The following is a 5,462-nucleotide window of genomic DNA, read 5'->3' on the forward strand; positions in this document are numbered from 1 at the left end:
AGATTGGACCTGGATGGCGAGCGCACTGAATAGGAAGGCAACCAGCTAATGCTCAAAGTGTGAATCGCAACAAGATCTCACGTTTATTTCGTGGAACACACGCAGATTTGGTCATTTGATGCTCAATAACTGGGCTAGTAAATTACATTTGATTTGTCTTCAAGAGACCTGGATGTGCGAATCACCTACAATAGCAAATTTTGAATGTGCATTGAATCCTGCCATTAAGCCTGAAAAAGGTCGCCCGATAGCCGGCCTTTTGACAATGATAAATCGTTCGTCTGGTTACCGGCTGTTAAGATCTGATAATCATACGCCGTACATCCAGGCCTCTGAGATTAGCAAGTCTGCGGCCGCCGACAAGAAGAACGACGTGATACATATCATTAATCTCTATTGGAACCATCAGCGCACTGGATCCTATGAGTTTCTTGACCAAGTCACGAAAATTCTTGACAATTTATTAGAATCCGGCTGCGGCTCTGACATAATAGTTTGCGGGGACCTGAACATTGATTTCTTCAAACCTCAGACCTCTCTAAAATCTAATCTAGCAAAAACATGGAATGACGAAATGGAAGTAAGAGGCCTCACAATGTTAAATGGCTGTATGCCAGGTGATATTCCTCCGAATCCAACGTGGCAGCGCGATGGCCAAAGTTCCACCATTGACTATATTTTCGTGTCTAACAATATGCATGAGAAAATAAAGTCAATGCAAATATGTCCAATGACCCACAGCGACCACGAAAAGCTCAAAATTACATTTCAAGATTGGAGAGACAAACCGAGGGAAAAATGGAGCTCAAAGGTCTTAGTAGAACCAAACAGAATTCGGTTAAAATTAATCGACAGGGAGGTCCTCGCGATTTATAAACAATTTACATCAACAGAGAAGGTCATTGACTACGTTCCAATACTGTGGCAATTTAAAACAAAATACATTGGTATGAAAAATGGGTCATTTCAGAACAAGCATAGTTTTGACCTACTTATAAAACAACGAAAACGTGCAATGCGAGCCGAAATTCGTAAAAATAATCATGGCCCAGTTGGAGAAATTGTGGCGAAAAACAAATCTGCAAGGCAATCCTACAAAAACTGGATTAAAAGTCATCGAGCCATATTAATGCAAAACGATGCAGAAACAATGATGAAGACTCTTGTAAACAAAAATAGCAGAGACTTCTGGCGCATAATTAATGGCCTTGAAGCCCCGCAAGCTGCTCTGCAGACATGCCCAGTGCCTGAAAAAGAATGGGTAAACTACTTTACAGCTTTGTATCATAACGACTTGCCACCCTCTAAGTCAATGTCTAACATAACATCATGGGACCTACAATTTTCAGATGAGGAAATTTGCGAGATAATAATGAGAGCAAAAAACTCTCGGGCGCCTGGACCAGATGGTCTGTCAAACGCGATGATTAAACAGTTTCCTGACTTATGGACAGCGATATGCGCTGAGCTATTCAGACGAATCAACGACCAAAAACAAATCCCTGCATCGTGGAAATCAGGGATAATAATACCCATCTTCAAAAAAGGCAACCGATTAGCACCTGCAAATTACCGTCCGGTGGCCTTACTTGACGTACTGGGAAAAATCTTTGCATCGCTGCTCCAAAAAAAATTGATTACATGGGCAAAGACTGCAAACAGAGTTGATGTAAGACAGGCTGGTTTTTTTAAAATCCGTTGGATGTTCCTTGAACTTATTGATTCTAAATCTTTTGAAAATGGAGGCCCTTAGAACGAATACGAGAGTGTTCTTAGCTTTTGTTGATTTCTCCATGGCTTTCGACAGGATCGACCGTGACCTATTGTGGCAGAAGCTAGAATTGTGGGGATGTCCTGAGGGATTATTGGCGGCAATAAAAGAACTACACAACGTCACGTCAATTTTTGTCCGGTTAGATCAATCGGGGTTGCTTTCAACACAAATAAAAACATACAAGGGTGTGAAGCAGGGGTGTCCTCTGGCAGCAGCAATCTTTAGTCTCTTTATTTCTGACATTGGGGATACCATTCAGTCTGTCAGATCCTTTCCTCCGAAACTCAACGCGTCAAAGATAAGTTGGCTACTATATGCTGATAATTTGGTTATTTTAGATCTAACGCCAATTGGACTCCAGCGTAAACTAGAAGCCGTCCAAAAATATGTGCATCAGAACAACCTAAAGATTAACACCACAAAGACGGAAATACTTATCTTTGAGAACCTAAAAACAACTCGGCTTCAAAAAAGCCCAAGACTGGTGTGGTCGCTGAACCAAGAAAAACTGAAAATCTCAAAAAGCGTAAAATACCTCGGAATGCTTCTAAATTCAAGCATATGTGATGAACCCTGGGTGGCAGATTCAAAACGGAAATGTGCCCAATTGGCATGTCAAGGCCTGATGATACATAGGAAATATGGGAACTTTTCTATACGTCCTTTACGGAACTTCTACGAACAAAAGGTGGTTCCGATTCTGTCCTACGGTGCAGAAAATGCCTTTGGATGCTCGTCAACCCACTGGGCCTCGCTTGAACACATGTTTTGGACAAAGTCCTTAAGCCTGCCTACAGGCATTTCAACGGCATGTCTAAGATACGAACTAGCCCTAACTTCATTACATGCAAGGATAAGTTGGAATCAACTTAGCTTGTATCGGAAATCAAGAGCAGAGGAGGGAATACTCCAATTTGAGATTTTAAACAATGCTTCATCCAAAGGTTCAGCCTTGCTCGCGCAATGGGTAAAACGATGCGAAGATCTCCTAATTGTCTACAATATCAAGTTAGAAACCCTCCTCACAAATCCAACAGCTGCCAAGGTATCAATATGGCGCCTTGACTGGATAAATACATGTGATGAGCGCAACGAAACCCATGCAATGAAAAACTCTCCGGGGGAAGCAAGAGGCTACGGAATTCTTCAACCATACTTGAGTCGCTTTCCATCCATGAAAGCAAGAAGATCATTCATGCTATTCCGCCTTAATGCAATGAAAACAAAAGACAGAACCAATGATTGGGCGGGAAACGTGGATTTATCTACGACGTGCCGGCTATGTGGAAAGGAGCCAGAATCTATAAAACATCTAGTGCTTTTCTGCACAATATTGAAGGACATACGATCAATCCACTTGGGAGGCTGGTATAGTGCACACCAGTCGGTATGTGCCGACGAATGGTGGAGTCATATGTGGAATGGTTCTGACATGAAATTAATCCTACCTTTGACCTCCTTCCTTGCCGTCGTAGAGGAGAGATTAAATGCAAAAAATGAACTAGCCTGAGATGGCTGGCCTAAGGTTGCACATGCGTTTAAAGACATAAAAAAGGATAATGGTCATGTACCTGTGTGGCAATGAGGGAGGGAGATGTTGAAGGAGGGGGTAGACGATGTTATTGAGTACTGTATGGTTTGTGTCACTTTAAGTAAATATTTTAAAGGTTTAATTTAAACCAATAAAATTAAAAAAAAAAAAAAAAAAAAATCCGCCATCCACCATGGTGTAAACATAGTAAAGTTGGCGCAAATAGCGCCTGGGTCGTAATGACCCCCATAGTCTCTCTACTGAGAGGTCTGAACTCGTTACTCCGTTTGGCATTCAGACTAAGCACTGCCCTCGTGTAACGAAGACGCCCATGCCAGCTGCATTGCAACATCACCCGGGGTATAACAAAAAGTGTTCAGGCCTTTCTGGTGTGAAATGTCATGCCAATCATTTCAAAATGAACATACACGGGATAGATTTTGATGCAAGAGGGGAGAATTGAATGGTTCCTTGAGTTGCATTGTAGTCAGCGATATTTTAGGAAGGTGAAATTAGAAAAAACGTTAAAAAGCTACTTTTTTTTAGTAAATACTTAGGTCAAGATGTCGTAGATTCAGCGTCTCGATGCCCCCGGGCTCTGTGAGCGCTTTAAATATGCAAATAATAAAATAAGATGTGCAATGGGGCAAATCAGGAGGTGCCTGTGAGCATCTTTGACTTGCACCCCTATTCTCAAAGTCTAAATCTGGAGCATCTTTGAGCTTCGCACGTGCAAATGCGATTTTCAAAGATTTGCTAGAGGGCGTTTGGGAGGCACTCCGAGCTTTGCCAGGGTCCCACTGGTGCTAGGCTCAGTCACAGCCATAATTTGCTGCAGGACAAATCTTTGAAAGCCAGAGCCTGTGACTCTCCCTCCTCAACAGGTATGGCAGGCATGTGGGCTTGCCCTCTGAGCTGAGGGGCGGCAATTCGGAGTCCTCCGGAACAACGGCGGCCTGTGACTGCAGGGTTCAGGCCAAACGGAGGGCGTGCAGCTGCTCCAGTTGAAGGCCAGGGGGGGCTGCTTGCGCCAGACATTCTCTGCATGTCTACCCTAATCACAGGGGGCGTGGGGGTCTACCCGACCTTGACTGCTCCCGCCGGGCTGTAAAGGGCCCGGAAAACACAAGTGGAATGTTTTTATTCTGACAAGAGTAGGTGTGGGTGTTGTATTCAAGAGGCAAGGGAGCCATCCATTCAAACGAGTGATCCCACGTTCAGGGAAACATCACTGGCCCTTTCTACATGGCTGGGGCCCCTAGCAGGTGGACTGGGCTGCAGGAAACACCAGGAGCCTCCCAGGCAGGCCTTTGGTCCTCTGAAATGCCAGTATGGCCTTGGCAGAGGCAGTCCCATGTCGGGTACAGTGCTTGTTGGCAAGACGAGTACCGGTTTAAGCCGGGACTGCTGCCAGGGTGTTTGCTGCCCAAGAAGAAGCGCAATTGTATCACCCCGTGCCATGGCAATGGAGTCACATTTCTTTTATTTATTTATTTTTTTGGAAACTTTTAGTTACAGAACATCATGTTACAAACATTAAAATACTCTCCTTGAAACAGTAAAATACCTAAAATAATCAATGCATTTTACAAAACAACTATGTACATTGTGAGACATAAATCATATCATAGCCCCCCTCTGAATCTGTTACATTTCTTAATTACCCACCCCCCATCCCCCCATTTACACGCGTACTACACCAAGTCTAGTATAACTGAAGAAATTTACCCCAGATTTTCTCAAACTAACCCATTTTCCCTTCTCTCCTGTAAAGCATCATCTCCATTTCTGCCAAGTCGCGCATTTCAGTCAACCATGTCTCAATATTCAAAGTCAATGTAGATTTCCAATTTCGCAAAAATAATTTCTTGCCAATCATTGCCCCTCTGAATAACCACTTCTTCTGATTTTGAGTAAGATTATCCAAAGACTCATCACTCCCCAATATCACCACTTTGAAGTCCAGAGCAGGCAACTCCTCAATCACCTCATCACATACCCGACCAATCTCACCCCAGAACAATCTCACCAACCTGCAGTCCCACAGCATATGCTCCAACGTACCTGACACATGCATGCATCTCCAACAATCCGAGCTCTCCAACATCCCCCTTCTCCACATTTTTTCCGACGTCCAATAAATTCGATTAAGAATCT

Source organism: Ambystoma mexicanum, chromosome 14, assembly GCF_040938575.1.
Source record: "Ambystoma mexicanum isolate Mex_15411 chromosome 14, UKY_AmexF1_1, whole genome shotgun sequence".
NCBI lineage: Eukaryota > Metazoa > Chordata > Amphibia > Caudata > Ambystomatidae > Ambystoma > Ambystoma mexicanum.